This window comes from Acanthochromis polyacanthus, chromosome 2 (genome assembly GCF_021347895.1).
Source record: "Acanthochromis polyacanthus isolate Apoly-LR-REF ecotype Palm Island chromosome 2, KAUST_Apoly_ChrSc, whole genome shotgun sequence".
In the NCBI taxonomy this organism is placed as follows: domain Eukaryota; kingdom Metazoa; phylum Chordata; class Actinopteri; family Pomacentridae; genus Acanthochromis; species Acanthochromis polyacanthus.
This window is the reverse complement of record NC_067114.1, coordinates 43,815,825-43,838,521: the sequence shown is the minus strand read 5'-3', so window position 1 is coordinate 43,838,521 and position 22,697 is coordinate 43,815,825.

The window sequence follows — 22,697 nt, the reverse complement described above, 5'->3', positions numbered from 1 at the left end:
GTTTCTCATATTCTAAAAGAAATAACTTGTAAGTAAATTTGGAAGACAAATGAAAACACCAAACTCAATCACAACCTCATTTAATACAAATGAAAAACGTAAATATGTTACAGCCATATTCTTCAACTGTTCAGCTTCATCCAGTTTTTATTTCAAATGATTCTAAATTGCAAATATGTTGTTAACATTTAGAAAGAGCTGTGTTTGTCTGCATGTCTCCCACTGCAATGTAAAAAGAAATCCTGTCAACTGAAGGAGTAAAGAGATCATTGCATCACTGTGTCATAACTCTAAAAATACTCATTTAGTCTCTATAGAGGAGAGTTTGTGAGGATCTTCATGCAGGTGCCGTTGGGGACAATTAGCGGCTGATTTTCAGACATTAACCCATCTGGACATCTGCAGCTGCTGCAGAGCAAAGCTTCGATGCAACGCTGTGCAGGGAGCGTCTGTGTATATGAATTTATCATCTGTTATGCCTCCATTAAAACCAATTTTTGTCTACCAGGAGCAACAAAGGAAACATTGTGATGTTGCTACAGAGCATGGACAACAGAAATGCATCTTACAGAGCTGTTTAGTAATATTTTGAGTGGCTGAGACTCCACAAGTGACAGAAGCAAACAGTTTCATCGATCTTTTATTCCTTGTTAAATTTGGGCCATTTAAACCTTGGATGCACAACTGATTGGAGCCTACACTCTTCAATAAGGGGGCTAAAAATGACCCATGTAAGAATTCATCTGTTTTTATTCCATTTTTGTCATTTTGGTTGAGAATAACAATTTGTATTATTGCTTATATTATATTTTGGTCCATACAAGAAAGTTTTCATGTTTGAAATATGTTTATTTTTTACCTTGTAACATATTTTGAACTTTCTGATCATTGAAAAGGGGAGTATTACACAGAACAGCAATAGAAAAATGTCAACATCCATTTTGTAGACATTTTTTTTATCCTCCAACTGTTGCTGCTCTCCGTCCCTCCAAGTTTGTGCATTTCATCACCTCTTGCATGATTTTATCAGCGATAAAGAGCTATTAATACAAATATTTTTATTTTACAAATAATTCCTTTAAAAATATAAAATGCAACTTAAGAATGTTGTGATCTCAAAAACATGTTTTTTGAAGAATAGCTGGAATATGAAATGACAAAAAAACATTTTATTACAAAGCTATTGTAAGAAGACAACATCACCAGGTCATTTTTCATCCACTTACACATCTATGAGTTAAAATGTGTTAAACTGGACAAAAAATTCATTTTAAGGACAAAAAGATCAAATTGTGGAGAGGGTATTTGGAATTATTTAAATTACAGCAAAGAGGCGACAGTGAAAACTGAAGCAAAGAAAAAACCCAAGAAAACTAAAACCAAAAAGAAAAGGAAACTAATGCACAACATAAGGCTAAAAGCTAAAGCATAATTTAAAAACTGCAGTCCAAGGAGCAACAGCTTACACATGGGGAGCCGAGTGACCCAAGCCTGGAAAAAACCCATGAAGGGCCGAAACATTAAACCGGGCACCCAGTTGAAGGCCTATTATGGGATGGAGAAAAGGGAGGGTAATTCATAGGGTTCTTTTATTTCATGGAAAAATAGCTTGATAATGAATGACAAAAAGCATAAAAATTATTACATATGATACAAAGCGTAAAATAAGACATGATGAGGGCACGTGAGCTCTGGGTTGGGTACCTCACAGGGGGATGATCAGTGCACCTCCAGCTCCTTTCAGGGGTTGGACCCAGGTCTTTTTACGGGGTCTTTCCTAATACCTAACCCACCAGTGCCTCCTCCCACCTTGATATTATGCTGGGGTGTCCACCCCCTTCCTCGTCCCGAACCATAACTCCTTTCGATTACCTAACCCTGCCCATCAAAAGGACAAAGTTCATATTAACGCTGAGAAGGGGAACTTTAGGTGTGAGCAGTGATAAGGACATGAACTTGGAGCATTTTGCCAAAGATCAGTGACACAAAAGTCACCTATCTTTGAAAGAAATTCTATTTATTGCTCAAATACGTTCAGCTTTTGTCAGCGATACTCCCACAGCCAGCCCCTGACACTCCTACTGCTTCTTTAGGCAGTAAAGAATGGCAAACTAGACAGCACAACAGGAAAAAGTTCAAAATATATTCCAGCCCTCTTCGCATCAAATGCCCCCACACACTCCTGCACGGCTAATTGATACACACCATTACCGACCGCCATCTGCTAGCAGCTTCTGCAGCAGGTATTTTAGTATTCTGAACATGCCAGCGGTGCCTGGTCTTATAAACAATGGAGCCTATGGAGCTTACGCTAGCAGGATTCCTCCTCGAGTCCTTTATCACCTGTTGAGAGCTCGTGTGCGTGGGCGCTGCGAAGTAAACAGAAATATGTGGCTACCTGCTGCTGAGCCCCGGTGGCCATCATCTCTCTGACAGAATAAGACATCACGGGAGTCATCTGAGAATAGAGCGGGGTATGAGGCGAGGGGGAGGGAATGCAAGACCTTCAAGCATTTGATGTAAAATGCGATTTGGAAATAGCTTAAAATGGGGGTTAAAAACATACTATACACGATCCTGTGGTGACCTGCAGCAGAATCAGTCAGTGTCTCGGTTTATATTCTATCGTTCTTGCATCAGATAAAACAAAGACAGCAGCTTGAGTTTATATTCTAAACTAACTTTGGACATGTGTAGGTGTAGCTCCTCGTTGCAACAGCGTCAAGTGTTGCTTGTGACAGTTCATTCTGACACTTACACATAGCAAAGTGTGGTAAAAACAGAATGTGTTATGATAAAGGACAAACTTACAAAAATAGCAAAAAAAAAAAATGGATGAAAAAACAAGAGGAAGAAAAATGTGAGAAACAGCTTAATTGGTTGGATTTTGGCTGGCAGTGGAGACATAAGAAGCTGTGGTAATTATAAAAAGCTTCACTCTGCTGATGGTGCAGTGCTGGATAATGACGGCTTAGAGAAAGCTGCAAACTGTATGTGATAGCAGGTGACCGCTTCCTGTCCAGGCAGAAAGGCTCTGTTTATATCTTTGACTCCTCTTAGCAGAATTGGTGCAGTCCAACTAAACTTGTTGGCTTTCTCATGCAGACTTGCTTCTTCATCACAATCTACAGGTTCTTGATGGGGTTTAAGTCAGGACCTTGAGTCTAAAACCTTAAAGTTAGCCTGATATGACCATTTCTTGATGTGAGTTTGGGTTCACTGTCTTCTTGAAACATCTAGCTGCATCCAAGATCCGACTTTCTCTCTCATGATTTTAGGTTTGAAGAATGTGGAGGGAATCCTCCTTCTTCATTATTCCATTTACTTTGTATAAAGATCCACTTCCAAAGAACATATTACTGCTACCACTGTGCCTAAAGACAGGTTTGGTTTTCTTGCTGTAGCTACATCGGTCGGATGAAGTAAAGGCTGGGTATCATACAGACGCCTTTATGGCATTTCTTTCCCTGTAAAAACAGCAAAAAATAAAGGACATACAGCAAAGATTGTGAATTCTTTAAAATTTTCTTCAATTTTTTTTAAAGAACTGTTGTGTTTATAATGTCCTATTTTTATTGCACAGCTTTGAGAACAGTCCCTTTGCATTTCAGTGCACATACTGTATGAGCAAATAAAAAGTCCAGGTTCTTGAATCAGAGGTTTCAGATACACAACATTCAAGTCTGTAATTAGATAGATTCAAACAACAAGCCTCTCAAGCTGGTCCCAGTTGATAGACGAGTCCAAATATGTTGCAAATGCATCAAACCGTCCATATAAAGGCTCCTCAACAAATATTATACCCAAATATGAAGAAAATAAAAGTCAAAAGTCACAAATTTCCATGTTTTTTAACCAAACATTCATTTTAGGGTGGTGTATCGCTAGCAGTTAGATGAGACAGATGCTGGTTTGTGTTTATTTTCAAAGCACTGACTGGCTAAATGCCACCATGCATAACTTCCTTGTTAAATTGGTCCCAAAATCACTATCCAACTCGTTCAGGCCCCATGTGCTCACACTAATGCTTTTAGCTTCTCTGCTGCACACAGTGGGGACATTTTGCAGAAAACATTAAAGCTCAGTGCAGCCGTATCTGATGACCAGTTTAAATCCAAGACCATAAATACACTGCTTCTTCTAACTGTGTTTCTTTCTCTGTTGTCTCGTTGATCGCTGCCTCCTTTAGTCTGTTGACGATAATCCCAAACGTCATTGTAAATCGGGAGTGATTCCTCCAGATTTAAGGAAAAAAATGAATGAATTAAGTAATCTTTTCCCAAGGTTACACCCTATTTATTGCACTTTTAGTCAATTCTAAAGACTGTATGAATTCAAACATTGATGAAATCATGACAGAAGATATAAGAACAAACTTTGTCTTTCAGCTACATGTCCAGAAATCTTCTACAGGCCAAACACAAGCTGATAAAACATCTACATTTAGAAGAATGGTGCTTCTACTTCCTGCATGCTCACAGTATCTGGCTTTAACTCAACTAATGTTTTTTATTTTCTTTCTTATTTTATTACCCAAACATTCTCAGATGTTCCATGTATCTTTGCCACATTCAGAACTGTGTCAAAAGCACTCAGTCATTATTAAATCCTGTTAAAATTCAAATCCCCCAACTTTCTGCATTAACTCTGCCAAATAACTGTTGAAGGTTTTTCTTTAGAAATGTGCCGCTGAATTGGAAACTGCAGGAAAAGCTTCAACATTCTTACAATTAAAACCTTTCTGGCTCCCTAAGTTCAGAGTCCTGCTGTCTTTTCTGTTCTGCCAGACAATCTTCACTCTGCGATGGGGCTGATTCTGACCCGGGCTGACAGGTGAATGCAATTAACCACCTGGTGAGGCAGAGAACCTGCAGAGCTCCGGACCCCGAGGACTGGATTTGAGCAGCATATCTCTGCACCATATCTCTGCACCATATGCACGCTACACTTGTTCTGAGCAGGATTTAAATGTGAATCATGGAGAGGCTGAACAGTAGAAACGCCTCAGACACACAATGCCTTGGAGACGATGTGTAATGTTTACTGCCCCAGTTTAAATCCGCACATGTAGGATTTTACAGACTGTTTGCAGGCTACCCAGCTATAATAAATAAGAGGTTATAGGCTGAACAAAAGTTTCCATACACTTGTAAAGACCGTGCATATGATGCAGCCTTGACTTCCCAGTGACTCCTATAACTCAGAATTTTCTATGTTAAATCACTGAAACCCGTGAGTCTTTGTCACGAGAAAAAACAGATAAACAGTCATGCATTATGGTTCGTTTATGGCTTTATTAAAAGTCATCTGGAAATATGATAGAAAAAAAGAAAAAAAATGTATCAGGTCAAAAATATGCCAAAAGAAATGTGTCACGAGCTGGAGGGGGTGGACTCGAGCAGAGAACACGCTACCAGGACCGGAGAAGTTTAAAAGCGTTTTATTGTAAGGGGACGGATTATGGAATGTGTGGAGATGGCTGGAGACTGAATGGGTTGAGGTCGCAGTTCTGGGGCCGGGGATCGGCGTTCGTCGTGAGCTGGGGGGATCTGAGTGCGGCGGCGGCAAGGATCCATTTGAATGGATCCTTGGTGGCCGGAGGCGGATGGAGGACTGAGCGGAGCGGGAGCGGGAGATCCGGAGAACGGCGGACACTGATGATCCAGGGGGCCGTGTTGGTGGGTGGGCCAGTCAGCAGTGATCGTCTCTCGGCTCCGGTAAGGAGCGGGTAGAGAGTCACAGGCAGATCGGAGCTGGAGTGACTGGGCTCCGAGGACAGAGCAGAGCCGGTGATCCAAACAAGGCAAAACGAGCCAGGTATGGTTTCCAGGCTGGGAGCCGAATTGTCTCTGAGCCGGTTTCAGACAGGCAGGGCAGGAGAGAACCGGGACGGCAGGGTTCTAAACAGGGCAGAAGAAAAAACAACGTTAGCAACATCTCAAAAAACTCAGAGTAATTCAATGGCTAGAATACAACTGACGGGTTTGTCTAGTTCAACAATCTGGCAGGGTGTGGAAGGTGCAGCCGGTCTTTATTGCGGAGGATGTCATTAGTGAGATGAATCACAGCTGTCCGGGTCTCGTGGTGGAGCTGATTACCTGAGTGAAGGCAGCTGAAGCTGCGCTCCACCCAGGTGCTGCGCTGAGGAGAGAGAGAGCAGAGGGGAGGAAAGAAAACAGGAGAAAAAGAAGGAGACAAATGGGATGGGGTATTTGGGATGCCAGATAGGGTAGGGATGAGGAGAGGGCTCTGACAAAATGCTAATATTTTAGCGTCTTTGTGGCTATTTTTTACCTCAACTAGGAACTCTTGGTCTTCCTTCACAACCTTCTGTTTGTGTTGTTGACTCCTCTTGACAGAATTGGTGCAGTTCTACTAAATTTGTTGTCTTTCTGACACAGACGAGTTTCTTCGCCACAGTCCACAGGTTCTTGATGTGTTTGAGTCAGGACTTTGGAGAGACCAGTCTAAAACTTTAATTCTAGCCTGATTTAAACATTTCTTCATCAATTTTGCTGTGTGTTTAGACTTACTGTCTTGCTGGAAGACACAACTGCATCCATCTCTGATAAGTTTTGGTTTTCCAGAAGAATGTGGAAGTAGTTGTCTATTTTTCTATTTACTTTGTGAAAAGCTTCAGTTCTACAGAGCATGATACTGCCACCACCATGCTTGATGGTAGGTTTGCTGTTCTTGGGTTAAAAGCCTCACTTTCTCTTAATGCTCAGTTTTTGTTCCATCTGACCACAGAACTTTCCTCCAGAAGAGCTTTTCTTTCCCCATGTGATCAGCAGCAGACTTGAGTGGCGCTTTAAGGTTCTGCTTCTAGAGGAAGAACTTCCTTCTTCATGGAGCCTCTCAGCTCATTCTGACATAAAACACTTTGAACACTGACAGCTGTGGTCCAGCAGCTTCTCATTCATTCAGACCTGCTTTTTACTGATTCTTGGTTGAGCAGCAGGTGATAGTTTGTGTTTTCTTTCTGATTGTGGCAGTGACCAAACTGTACCATCAACTTGATACTTCCAAACAGATGATTCTGGGTTCTGAAGCCGCTTTGAAATGGCTCTAAGTGACTTCCATGACTTGATTTAGTCAGTGATTTTCTTTTCAGATCTTTGCTGAGCTCCTCACACTTCCCCACTGTAGAGTTTGTGACAGAGTCTCACTAGTGGGTTAAATGGGCCCTATTTAAACTGGTTCAGAGGAGTCACCAGCTGTAGTCAATTGTAATCAGTCACAAGAAGCGAAAAGGTCATACCACTAAGAAAATTTATACATTTCTACAGTTAGTAGAACTGTAGAAATTAGTAAATCAGGTTGCTATGTATATGTGCATGCATATTTTGGATCAGGCAGTTTTTGTCATATTTCCAAAACAGCTATAATAAAATAAATCTATAAAAAGAATCAAAATGCACATTTGTTTTTACGTGACAAAGACAGAGTTATAGGAGTCACTAGAAACTCAAAACTGCCATGATTTGCAGCACATGGTCTTTACAAGTGTATGAAGTGTAAGATGAAAATGGAATTTTGTGGCCCCAGAGAGCTGTACACTTCAAGTTTAAGATCCAAACAAAACTCTGGATCTGTTAAAAAGAAGTGGAGTCACCAGACCTCTGCAGCCTGCTCTCCATCTTTGCTTAAGGATAGCAGCTCAGGCTATTATTCACTGCTAGAACAACACACCCTAATCTCTGACCAAACTGTCTGCCCTCAGGTTGCATTGTGGGTAAAGTGGGCAGCAGGATTTGGTGGAAGAGGAATGCAAAAATAATCACAAAAACAGATATTTTTGGCTCTGGGTAACCGGTGGAGTACTATTTTAAGCTCTTTTCAATCAATCCAGAAATAACAGTAGTCTCCACATCTGTGTTTGAATTTTCAAAGTGGGGTTAACCTTTAGTTCACATCCAGATCACAGATGGTGCTTTCAGGTTTAAAGGTTTCAGGTTTTTTTTTGAGGATTTTGAATTATCCCACATGCAGACGTCACAGTTTTACATGCTATTATAATTCCTGGGTGACATCTGCCAAAAACATAATTACAGCTAAGTCATTTTACCACATTTGACTTGAGCATTTTCAGCCATAACCAAACTGCAGTGACTGGAGAGCAGAATATCTGTTAGTGCACATCCAGGTTTTGGCACTGCTGCAACAAAAATGCATCTGAAATAAGCAACATCTATGCAATGTGAGTTCTGCGGGGCATTTCTGCCATTTAGCTTCACTGTAAAATCATCAAATGACACATTTGTCAGTGGAAAAACACTGTGAAGTTGAGTTAAATGATGGCATCGTCACATTGCTCAAAGGCTCATCCATCGTCCAATTCAAAGTGGAGATTTGAACCACCAATTTGCAGTTCACAGACAGGCTAATCAGAGGTCTTGGCCGTGTGGCTGCATTTGTTTCTAATGCCAATTCCAATTGCACCAATTAGTCAACCTTAAAGTGGCCTCATCCGAAATAATGAACTTCACAGTGAGCGAGGCTGCAGTCGTTGCCCAGCTTATGTTGGAGCTCATTGGTTGGAATAGTGACATCTCAATGAATGGCCTCGCTTTATTTCATCAGGCCAATACTGACAGCGCAGTTGCCTTCCAAGTGGCTATAATCTATCAGGGATCTGCTCCACTGTACAAAGGAAAACATTCTATAGGGTCAATCCATGAAAAATCAATCAGTGCATCTGTGCATCAAAAATCAATAATTACATCCCATCTGATCCCTTTAGAATCAGCTAATTTTTTTATATACTTGACATGCAAAATTGTACCTTCACACTATGAATATTGTCAGTGTTTCAGGCCAAAATTTCTTGTTTTTTAGTTGTTTTTTTCCTCATGACTTCACAAGTACAAGAGATAAACTTGTAGAATTTTCAGGGCTTAAAAACACATTTCAGTTCTGTTAAAATCTGCAACAAAATCAATTTCACAGCCAATCCAGGTGTCAAAATCTAAAGCCAAAATCTCTTTACCAAATTTTTATTCCACACTATTTTTTTAAACCAGCTTTGAGCATCAATATTATGGGACATGTCAGTTTCAATAGTAAAGCTGCAGCATTTTAATGTCTATGACACAGAGTCACAGAAACTACCATTGGTACCCAGGATATGTTTCTGTTTTCTAATCATTTACCAAAGCAAACTTCAAAAAATGCATTTTAGATTAAAAAGAAAAAATCAAGGCTCATGTGTTAGTTACAGAACAAGTTATTGACAATGAGATTTGCTTCCAGAATCATCTTCTAGGCATGATTCTTTCTGTGTGAAAATATTTTCCTAATACACTTCAAGGGCCTGTAGCTGTTTGCATGGCTTCAATGAACATATGAAAATTACTGCACATAAAAAATCAGCTGATTTTGAGACAGTCAAGTGGGATTTTTCTTTCAAATTTGGTTTATTTCATATGGAATTACACTACAGGTAATCCCAGTCTAAGACAGAGTTAGAATTATTTTTTCCTATGCTACACTCTGTCCATGCTGTCTACTATTACCTTCTATTGTCAAATCTTGCTGTCGAACAAGGTTCCATTTAAAATGTGCATCTAATTAGCTTTTCACACCAAAAAAGAAAAAGAAAAAAAAAACATGTCACCCATTACTTTTTTACCACATCTGTATTACTTCACACTCGGCTGACATCAAAACACATTTTAGAGAACTCCATTAAACTGCCTCTCATTAATTACCATTTCGCTGGAGTGGGTTCACAAGCCGAGTTCATTTCTGCTTAGGAGGATTTTGAAGTACACTGTAATTAAAATGCACTTTGCCTCATTCTTCATAAATGGCTCGAATGGTGCATGCAAAGTGGCCAGATGTGTGGCGTCGCATGTCTCCGTGGAGCAAAAAACCAAGAGTGAATCCTAAAAACTGTCTAAAGGCTCCGACAATTCTGGGCTTTTACATGCATCACATTTTAAGGTGTTTTTAGGATATTTTTCAGGTAATATGATGAGACTAAGTACAGTACACTTTACATCTATTCATTCAACATATAAAAGTCTGGGTTTTTGTATAAATTCAAAGGAAGTATATTATTTTATCTCAATGAAAACACAGAAAGACATGGAAACACTTCATGCCTGCACTTTCCTGAATTAGAAATGTTTTCACAAATTTCGGATGCTATCAACTCAAAGTGACTGGATCTGTGTTATTCCCACAACTGGAATTAGTCAGAGGGGTGAGAGTAAAGGTAAATCAAATATAAAAGGAACAGCATCATCATCATGAGTTTAAGACTAGCATTATATCAGCACGTTTTTGCATACAGTGGATTCACAAAGCATTCACATCCCTTCACATTTTACACGATTTGTGGTGCTTTAGAATTAATTTTTACAGCTAAAAATTGCTAACAGATCACTGCATACTGCCTAACCTCCAAAAAATATCAAAACTATTTCAGAACTTTATGTCATTTTTAGGCCTCGTTTAAATAAATAAATGAAATGAGCATTTACACTCCAGATCAATTAAAACTTGGATGTACAACTTGCTTTACAATAAAAAACGGGCACATCTGTATGATTGTTTAGCAATCTGAAAATTCTCTGCTATGAAATAAATGTGCAAAGACTTCCTATGTCTTACACATCACTCCACATACACCTCCAAGTGTCCTGTCACAGTTTGTACTGAAGAGTGGCTTCCTTATAGCAACCCTACCATTTTCATGAAGTGCTGCACTTGTCCATCCTTCTCTCAGGACTCGCGAGACTCCGTAAAAAAAAGTGCTTCCTTCGTCACCTTCCTGATCAAAGCACTTCTTGCTTGATTACTCAGAACTCTATGAAGAGACCAGGAGGTTACAGGCTTCTTCTTTTTGACAATTATTGAGGTCACTGTGCTCCTGGGAACACTCCAAGATTATGTTTTTCTTTTACTTTGGAGTGGCTGCACACCTTTGGCCCACATCTTGTCACAAATGTATTTCCAGAGTAATCAAGAGCATATTTGTCCAAAGGCTAAGCGGGCATGACTAAAGCTCAAATCAAGTCAATAGTTGCATAAATAGAAAGAGAAATAAATGCATTTTAATGCTATACATTTATGCGAACCATTTAGTTACGCTCATGTATGTCCGAAGGTATTCAAGAAACAGAAATACTGAAAAAGACTAAACATTTTGTTTAAATGTCAGGACAAAGGGAGCAAAAAAACAGAAGCAAAAAGTCAATTAAGGTTATGATCACAGGAGGATTTAGATTACATCATTAATCCTGTCTGAATCTACTGTAATCCCTTTTCTTTCCATCATTTTGTTTAAGAGATTGTGTGGTCCAGCTGTAATGCTCCAAAGGACAAGAACCCACTTACATGCACATACTGGAAATTAAAATCATAATTCCATTATGCTTCTAATTAAACTTTTACCCCAATGTTGCGCATCTGCAGCAGCAGAATCACCAGTGTGTAACACAGGACTGGCTTCTTTGTGATTTGATATGCTTCAATCAAATTACATCACACTAATATTGTTCACTGTGACCGTTTTGACTGACTACATGATTCAGTTCTGCAAAATTATCAAAATCTCATCTCCTGGCAGACACTGCGTGACCAAAAGATGCTTACATATCACTGTGTTCTTGCTTTTTCAGCACAGCTTCAAAACACAGCACCTCAAATCTGCAGACATAATTACCCTGCCAAAGAGGTGGAGCCTCAGCAGAGTTATTTGACGATTGCCGTACATTTGTCTGTTTGTCTGTCTGTGTACAACATTACTCAAAAACGGATTAATGGATTTGGATGAAATTTTCAGGGAAGGTCAGAAATGACAAAAGGATTAACTGATTAGATTTTGGCGGTGATGCTGCTTATAGTCTGGACCCACGGATTTAGGAAAGATTTCTGTATCATTGAGAGACAGCAGCACAACATCACTGTAACTATGACAACAAGTGAACACTACATCAGCTGCCTGCTGATGATCACATGATTGCGATCCTACTGTAAATCGATCATTGCCGACTTATCAGGACTTATCCATTGGAAATGATACAAGGAACAATTTATTAAATTGTGGGGATGTTTCTGAGTTCCATCAATCCCCGCCATATTTAGGTCACGTGATTCGGTATCTGCACATAACGTACACATAGGCTACATAACAGACACCTGTGCTCAGTGCAAGGTCATTTTGTTTGTGGGTACATCTGTATTACACTGCGCTCTCTGACTGCTTTTCATGCTTGAATAAGGTAAAACAAGTCATTCAGTCCAGTATGGGTAGCATTGAATGGGGTTTAGTCGTGATACAATTTGCATGTGATTTAATGAAAGTACAACCAGTAGATGGCCATGCATAATGGCACTGCACTCTGGTTTGCCTGCAGATTTATCAGCGTGTCCTGCTGGCTTCAAAGGACTGCAGGGATTAACTAACCTCCAACTTGTACAAAAAGTACAGTAAAAATCCCTGCTACTAATTTATGCATGATCCGAGACTGTTTTGTAACATCATTCCTGATTCCAGCACAATAATGAACAACAAACAGAGGAACAGCTGAAATAATATCATGCTAGAAGAGGGAAATTCTCATAAAGAAGATATTAAAATCAAATCTATCTTATTCATTCAAGCAAACCCTGTTTTTCGGAGCTCAATTGTCATTTTTGTCACTGCTACTCAGTCAAAAAGTTGAAGGATCCCCATTAAATGGATGAAATCTAAAATGCATTGCAGTGTGTTTCATTCTGGAGGTCATTATTTTGACTAATTAGCTTCTTGTACAGTGAGTGATCACACTTGGAGAAGGCCGATAAGGCAGGTACATTTGTGCAGCAGGTGTGGATGAGGACACACGAGCAGAGGAAAAGCCCTGCAGATAGCAGAAACGGTATAATAGCTCGATTGTATGGTCAGTGTTTAATAGCAGCTGTACACAAAGACCCCAATTTGCTGTGTGTCTGGAGGTTAGGCCCCTGTCTGGCCTCTTTTGTTCTGTGTTTACATGGGTCACAGCAAACACAGGCCATTACCAGCAAACAGAAACATGGAATTGGGTTCTATCAAACACAGGAGCAGGGTGACAGAAGAAAGAAACAAAGAACGTCTGACATGTCGGATGTAGAGTTTGGGTGTAAATCGACCTTTTCCCACTGGGCGATTTCATCTCTGCAGTCACTATCCGCATGCGACTTCCCTTTTGCTATGAAAGCTAACAACAGCAACCTCCAAGCTAGCAACCTGCATTCTAAAAATGTCCTGTTTGCTGAATATTAGCCACATGTAAAAAGGCAAGTGTGCTTGTTTTTGGGTGAATTAGCAACTGTAATGACAGCCTACCAATGTTCCACCAACACAATCTGCAGAGGCACCAACACTACATCTTGGGCTTAGCACCGACCAAGAAGCACTAACACGCCAGAGCGTTTTTTAACCTATATCAGACTGATAATGAGGCGCAGTCAGACATTTTCCAGCTCTGTGGAGATGGGATATATTTGGCAATATGTATTTATACTGTATGTGTGATTCTTTCCAACAGACTTGCCAAGAATACAATTAACAACACGGTTTTAATTTAATAACTCGCAAAATCTACTGAATTGACTACAGCGTTATAAATAATCTAGTATATAGTAAGGAACTGTTGAGCTTAGAAAAATGCAACTTTACTGCTTGTGTTGTCTTTACCATATAGATTCCTTAGCATTTCACCAGACAGCAGGATATTGACTGACTAAAAAAAAAAGAAAAATATTGAAAGCAAAGCCTTGTATTGCAGTCACCTGCTCATGTGGAAGTGGAGATTTGCACACAGAGCAGGTGATGTGCATCCTCTGGAGAGAAGAAGAGTTCAGGAGTTCAAGGATACACAGGCTAATATGGCAGCTTTTTCTCCTCAGGCTGAGAGAAATTAAGAAAAAGGAATCGATCAGCTATCAGGCTGAGCTTAACTGGAACCCTGGCCTCTTAATGCACAATATGACTGTATACACCATTAACAGCGCTGCACTGTTACTAAACTTCACATGCAGTTTGATATCTGAGCATGAGCTGAATAATAATCACTCAGACTGACTGTATTCTGATGTTTCCGTAACTAGTTCTGCTTGCAAGTGTTTTATCTTTGCTACCTGCACATTGAAATTTTTTTTTCCTGATGCCAGTCGCACATCTGTGTTATCGGGACTCTTACTGGTGCCGTTGGCTGCATCTGGACTGCAGTTATTGTGCTTGCAGGCATCTCCTGTCAGCTCAGGCAGTTGCACCAGCGAGGCTGTTCATTGACTGGGAGCCCAGGAGAAGCTTCATTGAAATCCAACACATCAAACATGCCTAGGAGGCATTTCTTCATCTTCTCCAAGAGCTGCTCCTCTTTTTTTCTTTTGCTGATAGCAAAGACTCCAGCTTCAACCTTGGAAAGAGAAGAAACAGCTGCATACATGCAAAAGCTGTTTCACACTTTGCATTAGCTGCACAGCAAGAATAAAGTGGGAATAAGAATATAGGAAATGCATTCCTCTGTTCTTGTAGGCTTTTTTCTTTCATGTTCCTTTAATGTTCCTGCTTTTGTCCAGCTTTTGACATAAACATTTTGTCACTTTCAACATCTAAGTATGAGACACCATCAAATATACTAAGTCTGGACACATAGGAAATCTCATTAACTTTGTTTTTTAGTGTCTCTACAGATTAAATATGGCTTTGTCGAAAAAAGAAAGAGTTGAATTGGTTCTTCTCAGGGGACATTAAGGATGGACACAACAAAAGATTGGGTTAGGGTTAGGGAGGGGGCTAGCATGAATTTTTTCCATGACCAATTCTTTATTTTTGGCTGATACATTTGGTCATCCAGACCAGGGTTAGTCCATGACCCTGCCCCTTTCTTTAAACTTTTTAACCACCTACTGCCAAGTGGAATCCTCTTTGGATGACGTGCATTAAATTCCTCTGCTATCTTTCGACATGTCCATCCTTAACATCCACTGAGAAGTACCAGTTCAACTCTTTCTTCTCTTGACAAAGCCATATTTAATCTGTGGGGACAAAAAAAATATCATGGTTATTGAGATTTCCTATGTGTCCAGATTTCAGAGACAGCCTGAATAGTAAGACTTTATGCTTTTATTTCTGAATAAACCACTTTCTTTTTTATCTTAAATGGAAATTAATCTCACAAAAACTCTTTTGTCTAAGTAGTGTTCTGAAGTGTGGACAGCTGAGCTCTTGTTTTGACCCAAAATAACTTTCTAATTAGAATCTTTGGCTCTTTAAAGGCATTAGAGGAGATTTAATTTCCTACGACTTTGAACGTAGCATGCGCATGCGCACATACAACCTCTCCCTCACCCCCCTCTAACCTCCCCCCTCTTAACATTTACGAAGAAACGCCCCCCTCCAGAAACTTGCGTAGGACTCGTGAAGTTGTCTTTTACGGCTGGGTCCCCCTGGATCTTTATCTGCCATTATGTAAAAAAGATGAGCAAAACAAGTCGCCAGCTAACTACGAAGCTATACCAAAGCAACACATACACAAAACACGTAAGTCCAAGGCGTACGTAATCTACGTAACTAGGCCTGAGCCGGAAGATTTTTGATTGACAGGAAAGGGAGCAAACCAAACGCCTCGGTCCGAGTGCATTGATTGGCTGATGTTTTTCAGGTCCTGTCATGTCCACAGTTATTTTTATTTTTTTTATTATTATTCTTTTAGAAACCATACATACAAGTCCACTAAAGGTCAGTATATTCATTGTATGTGAATCAGACAAATTAAACAAAAAAAAAAAAAACATCCTCCATAATGCCTTTAAGTGATGCTAAGTTAATATAACGTCTCACTCAAAGCACCAAGGTCAACTAAACTGCATTTCCTCTTTCAAGAAGCGTGCTATTCTTTAAGGTTTGAAAGGTTATTTTACTCTCATCAATAGCAGAAACAGCAAACCCCTGATGCACCTCACGGTTTCCACGTCTTACAGTGTAAGTGCCATAGGAAGAAATACATTTACTTGCAGACACTTTGAGCACAAGTGACCTTTTTTTTTTTTTTTTTTACATACAAGAACCATTTAGGATGCATCATTTGGGGATTCCACAGCCATCCTGTGTTCTATGGTTGATGATTTCTGGGAGCTAAGGTGTAGCCATATGCAAGTGGTGGCTGCATTTACAATTTTTGCAACCAAAAAAGGTTAATACCAATCAAAACAACTGTTTAACACTAACAAATTATAATTTTACCGTATTTTGGGCTGTGTACTTGGTTGCACTCAGTTGCTAGAAGTAGAACAACAAAGAAATAATAAAGATTTCATGGATTTGTTTGACTACATTTATTATTAAATATGCATTGTTTTTTGTTCTGTAGCTTCAATTGTAGTCATTAGTTTATTCTGCAAGTTTGCAGAGTGGCTAAATTTAAAAAAAATGCTACTTAAATTCTACTGTCCATAAATCATATTCTATATGACTGCTTACTTTCACATTTAATAGTATGTAATGTAAAAAGAAAGAAAAACAAGATCAGTCTGTAGAAGTAATTTGAGTATTAGAGTCTGTCTTTTTGCACAGTGAACAGAAAATAACACATTAAAACTAGCTTAGGTCTATAAAGCCAAAGTTGAAAACCCACATTGATTAGTGGGTGTTTTTCTATTATGTGATGTCCTGAGCTAGTCAATGTGAAAAATGCTGTATGTGGTGACAATAGAGTTCTCCTGATCTGAACTGGACTTAATAATGCTCCTCAGCAGCATTCATTCCTGTGCTATTGTCTAACCGGCTCACTGTGACCTAATTTCATCACTATTCAGTTGGATTAACGACAAACCAAACAAACGATAGTGAGTCTGTCTGCGGCGGCGTGAAAGTAAAGAGGTGGCAGCAGAAATCTTAATCTGCTTTGTTTTTCTTACTGAACTGCACTCCCTATGTATAATCTGTTTCTTAGCATTTAGCACGATAACATCTCCCTTTTCTTCTTGATCATTTTTATGTCTTATCTCTCTGTTGGGAGCTGCATCTGTGCAACGAGATGAAGTGAACTGAAAAAAATCGATCGGTCAGTTTACACAACCAGGTGCTTTTCTAACTGGGTTTTAAGTGCATAACATATGGAACAAAGCAGGCTGGTTGTTTTACTCTGATTTTACAAATGCATACTACACAGTTTGCCATGAAAGTGATGGAAAATTTTCATCAACATGTGCAGACACTGTCGTGGAGATGCATGATCTTAATCGGTGACTAACGTGCATCGATATCTTGCTTTCAACTCAGTCAGTCCATTGCATTCAACAGAATCGGTGACATGAATAAATTCTTCCTCCAGCTCCCTCTGTCCAGCATTGTAGTCAAAAGTTGTTTGACTTGCAGACCCGTGTCTTCTTCTAGCTCATTCCTTAATGTTGTGTTAGGCCTACCAGCCCTTCTGATATCAGGTTTCCATAACAGCGACCAGCTGCTTCGTTGCGTCTCACCACATGCCCAGCAAGGGCGAGTCTGTGTGCCTAATGATGGTTGACAAGTGTTGGTGTGGTGTGATTTCCAGGAGATGTTTTGTACCATTCATAACATTCTAGTGTAAGTCCCATCAATTGTCTTTAAGAGTGTCTTCATTAGTGACCAGGAGTCAGATCCATAAAGTAAGATGGGTTCCACTGATGCCTTGAATAATCTCACTTCGGTTGGTATTTTAACCCCTTGATTCCTATTGTCACACATTCGCAACATAACATTTTCACTCAGACTGCAGTCGAGATAGCATATCCATTCCCCCAGTGCTGGCTTGTGCATATTCAATACGTACCTCGGAACCTTTTGCAAGCACTGGTTTCTCATAGGACCGGTCAGAGTGGGATGTAAGTTATTATATATCTTTCATTATTATATAAATGTTCTATGTGTAGTAGACAAATTAACAATCTCCAATTATGTTAGCATTAGCTGGAAAGCAAAGACACATAAAAGTTTTTTTTTATTTAATTGTAAATAAATTCAGGCATCAAGAGTTTAACTGGAGATACCCACATTTTTGACAGAGAGCACAATGCTCCCCAGGCTTTACCAATGTTTGTTTTTACATCATGTGCTGTGTTGGTGTAGCCTCCAAGATATAGAAAATCATCAACTTTTGCGATTTCTGACCCATCTAATGCATGCAAAGTCTCCTCAGATGTTGGGTTAAGGAGCATGCACTTCATCTTTCCAGCATTCAGGAAAAGTCCAATCAGTCTTGTTTCCCGCTCTACCCGATGCAGAAGGTCGTCTGCTTCACAGAGAGTGTTTTCCAGGAGATCGATGTCATCTGCGAATGCAAGTTCTGAGAGGACTTCTTCAGGGTGTCTTCTACTTTGACAACGCTTTAGGATCAAGTTTGTCTTCCTCAGTGTAAAGTCTAAGCAGATGATGAAGAGAAACTCAATTTTGCTAGTTATGACCAAGCAGAATAACAGGTTGGATCTGTTCTGTGTTCACTACACTGATGTAAGGAAAAAGTCAGGTATAATCTGAATATAATTAAGAAATCCCCATCTATAATCCATAGACTGATGACCTACCCATTTATCTACAGGCTGTAAGGCATGGATTGATTTACACAGGATGCCAGATGCAGAAAGATCCGTGCAGATATGAGTGTGCAGATCTAAACCAATACAAAAGAATCAAACTGCAGGTTCAGAAAGCAACAATGAAGCTTAGCCGATGAGAACAACAACAAAAATAGCAGCCCTGATATTAAATCTTTGCAAACTGACTTTCAAAAGAGACTTTTGTGTGACTCTGTGTGTCCAAATCAGCTAAACGGAGGCTGAACATTGAGGTTCTCAGTAGTTTCTGTAATTACTTCAAATCAAGTTGTGTGGTTTTAGCTCATCCATTAAACCCTCTGCAATCACGAGTGTCAGCCTGGGCCTATTGTTGGTGTCATTTGGCAAGAATCCCCATTTTTAGAATGAAAAACACACTGAAATTAAAGATTTCTGTCTGCTTTATGAACCCACACAGCTGCAGTTGTTTTTACTCTGAGACTAGCTGTTTGCATGTGTAGACAGGAAGCTGACCGGTGAGAATCGGTGCATCAAACTGATCAAAGCCGCTCCTCTAAGGGAGCAACGTCTGCGAGGGGACGCCGAATTCTGCCTACAGAAAATTTATGCGCTGGAAGTGATGCAAATTTAATGTGAACACTTCTGCTGCCTGCATGAGGAGCGCCGCAGCACAAGACTAGACACCGGCCACAGGGAAAACCTATATACATATTGAATGCAGAACACAAATATTCCATTTCTGTCCATCACTTTGCCAGATAAAAAAATGATAAGCCCCAACCAAAGGCCCAAGGTGTCTTATCTCAACAACATTTGTGCAGGAAAAGGCATCATGTTAAATCTTGCAGCCTGAATATCAACGTAGGACTCCTACAACAGCAAATAATTACACAACATGCCATTTAATTTGATTGATTTTGAATATTCTCACCAATTATTCCCACATTTACAATCGCATATACAAAGTTTAAGCATGATGAGTTCTTCATGCATCTTGTAATATGACCACCATGTAAGCTCAATTATTATTAATTAGAGAGAGGAAAATATGTATAAATTGCTGCAAGTTCTTGCTTTAACCTCTGCCAAGCTTTGGAGACAATGACACCACCCATTATATAGTAAATTATCAAACCGAGTCTATGTGGAAAATACCAAAATCCCCTTTTTGAAGCATCACTCTCCACTGTGGCATTTTCTATACTTTTATTAAGTAAGTAAATGATCTTTACATATAAGCTAAGCTAAAATAAACTTTATTGATTCATTATTTTAAATGTTACAGCAGCTGGATACAGATAAGGCTGGAAGAAGCAAGAAAAGAATGACAAAAGTACAATAAGGCTCAAAATAAAGATAGAATAAAAGTATAAAAAGACAAAGTACAAGGCAGGGTGAATTTACATATGAATAGGCACATATATGAGCTGGTGAATTTGCATATGGTATGTACAGGTATGGTGTGTGTATAGATGTATAGGTTTGCTTAAAGAAGAGAAAAAAACAATAAAAAAGATCATACATTTGCATTCCAAGCAGTGATGTTCCCTCATATTAATGTGCATCGCTGTGCTCTGAGGATTGTCGTTCGGGGTCAAAGATAAATCTCACACCGAAAACTGCAGGATAAAATTTCAAAATAAATTAATGAGATTCTGCACAAAGCATCCACCATTTCAACTGTCTTTCGAAAATTACCGGTTAATTTAAAATTTCACAAAGACTAGGCTGTTATTACCTCGGCTTGTTATTTCATTACAGGGTCAGCTAACCACTGCAGTTGAGCCTCTTCGGCTTCCAAGTGAAACTATTCCCAGTGCAATTGTGCTATGTTGGGGGGGGGGGGGGGGACAAAACAGGCATGGTAATTGCACTGCTCTGAAGGTCCTCATGAAAATTCAATACCAATGTATTTTCACTCCTGCCACTGTATTCCTCCAGAGCACCTGTCAAAAATTGCTTTGCAGCGCCGGCGTTGCAGCTCGATATCAACTCAAATCTCCTCTGAGTCCCACTTAATCCATCGCTATTACCACTTTGCACCCTTTCAAATCCCTCTGGATTAATTCACTTTTTTTTAGGACCTGCATTTACTGTTGTGAAATAATGTTTAAAGAGGGGAGTCAAAGACAGTAGGGGGAAAAGCACAAAAAATACTGAACTTTCAAACACTAAGAAGCAACAAAGGCCAAATATACGTGAACAAAATATGTTTTTGTTGATCTTAAATAACAATAACAGCAATTAATTATTATTTTGTGGTGAGAAAGGAGCATTTTTGGCCATTTTCAGTCAAATTAAATGATATAAAATGAATTAATTTGCTAGGTAAATGAAGGCTCTTGACTACTGACTAAGCTGTGTCCCTTATATATATATATTTCATGATCTCCACTAATAGTTGTTGGTCCAGGATGACATAAATTTAACACTGTGTCTGTGTTATAAACTGTCTAAGATAATAGCAGTGCATACTGGTTTGGCCAAAATGTAGAATATAGGATGCAGTGTCCAAGAAAGACCAACAAAATGTGCAGTTTAAACCAAAAACACCCGGATGTAGTACTGGAAAATCTGCATAAGTGATCACATTAGAATGCTGACTCATGGTTCCAAACAGCAATGAAAGAAACATGTAATTGCCTCTAATTTATAGTAGAAAGCAGTATTTAGTTCACTATGCTTCCTCCTTCCATTGAAATGTCCTCTAGAAATGACTTTATAACAACATTACACCACTACACAGACACATACAACCAGAGAAATTCTTGGCAGACTTGAGTTATAAACTATAAAATTGCATTTTTTAAAAGGCATTTTACTTCTAAAGCTGGACTTATCAATGTATCTTATAAGTAAAGTAACACAGGAGACATGAGATCCTGTTTTGACATACAGTATGTTAGTGAAACTGCACTGCTACTGAAAGTGTAAAATAAAAATTTGTAAGTCAGCAAGTTTAATAAAAGCACGAAGGACAGAGGGACGCTTCTATAGCAACAGAAATATGAGAAGAACAGGCTTTTAACTACACAAACTCATACAACCAGAGAAATTCTTGGCAGGTTTCAGTTGTACACTGCATAGTTTTTATATTTTATTTCTTAAAAGCTTTTTTCCTACTTGCTATGGAAATTGTGTACTGATGTTTTTAATACAATGTATATTGTGTTTTTCTTTTTTTTTTTTTATTGCTGCTGCTCTAACCTTTTTCATTATTTTGTTTTATTTCATTTTCCCTTCTGTATAAAGCTGACTGGAGAAAATCCACCAAGAATTCCAGTATACCTGTACTGTAATGCACTCTATTGTCTCTATAATACGGACAGAGGTATAATTTCATTTTTCTGTTCCATTAATTGAAATATATTTTGCTTTTAAGGTAGCCTTTTGAATGTACCTTATGCTACTGTATCAATGAAATAACACAACGTATGACGTACTTTATTGAAATGATAAAACTACTAAAAATGTTTACAATATGGCCTAAACCGGCATGTGTTATATTATTACAATACAAATACTGTGACTTTAAAGAAAGACACCCAGTTTGACTGAGCACTATTGTGATGCTTAGAAAGGAACAGAAAAATGAGAAGAACTGGCTTAAACTTGCATTTTCAGTGAGGTTTTGCAACAAAACAGGTGATTCTGGTGTCTTTCAGTCGTCAAAAAGACCAGTTGAACGTCCATCTTTGGGATGAATATGCAGCACACACTGTATAATACATGCATCAATAATAACAGCTGAGCGGCTTCGATTGCAGATGTGTGCATAAACTATGTTAAATCAACCCAACCAAGCAAAAGCTCTGCAACATTTCAATGACTGGACCTCCTGCCTGATTGACATCTTTGAAATCCTTCACCTTTTAACATTCTCCATATTCACAGATACATTTTTCTATAACACGCACTGAATGAAGCCTTTAAATCATATGGAGCAGGATAAAGCAGCTGCTCTTAGAGGCTGAATTTAGAAGCTTAAATGGATCCCTCTTTGCAGCAGGACTATGGACAGCTTATGAAAAGCTTCGTACATGTGATGCTATTTAACAGTACTTTTAAAATTAATAAAAGAAATGGGTGAATGTGGACAAATAAATCCACTCTGTTATTATCTCCACTACATCTCCTGCAGCTTTGCATAACTGTGTGGGTTAAAA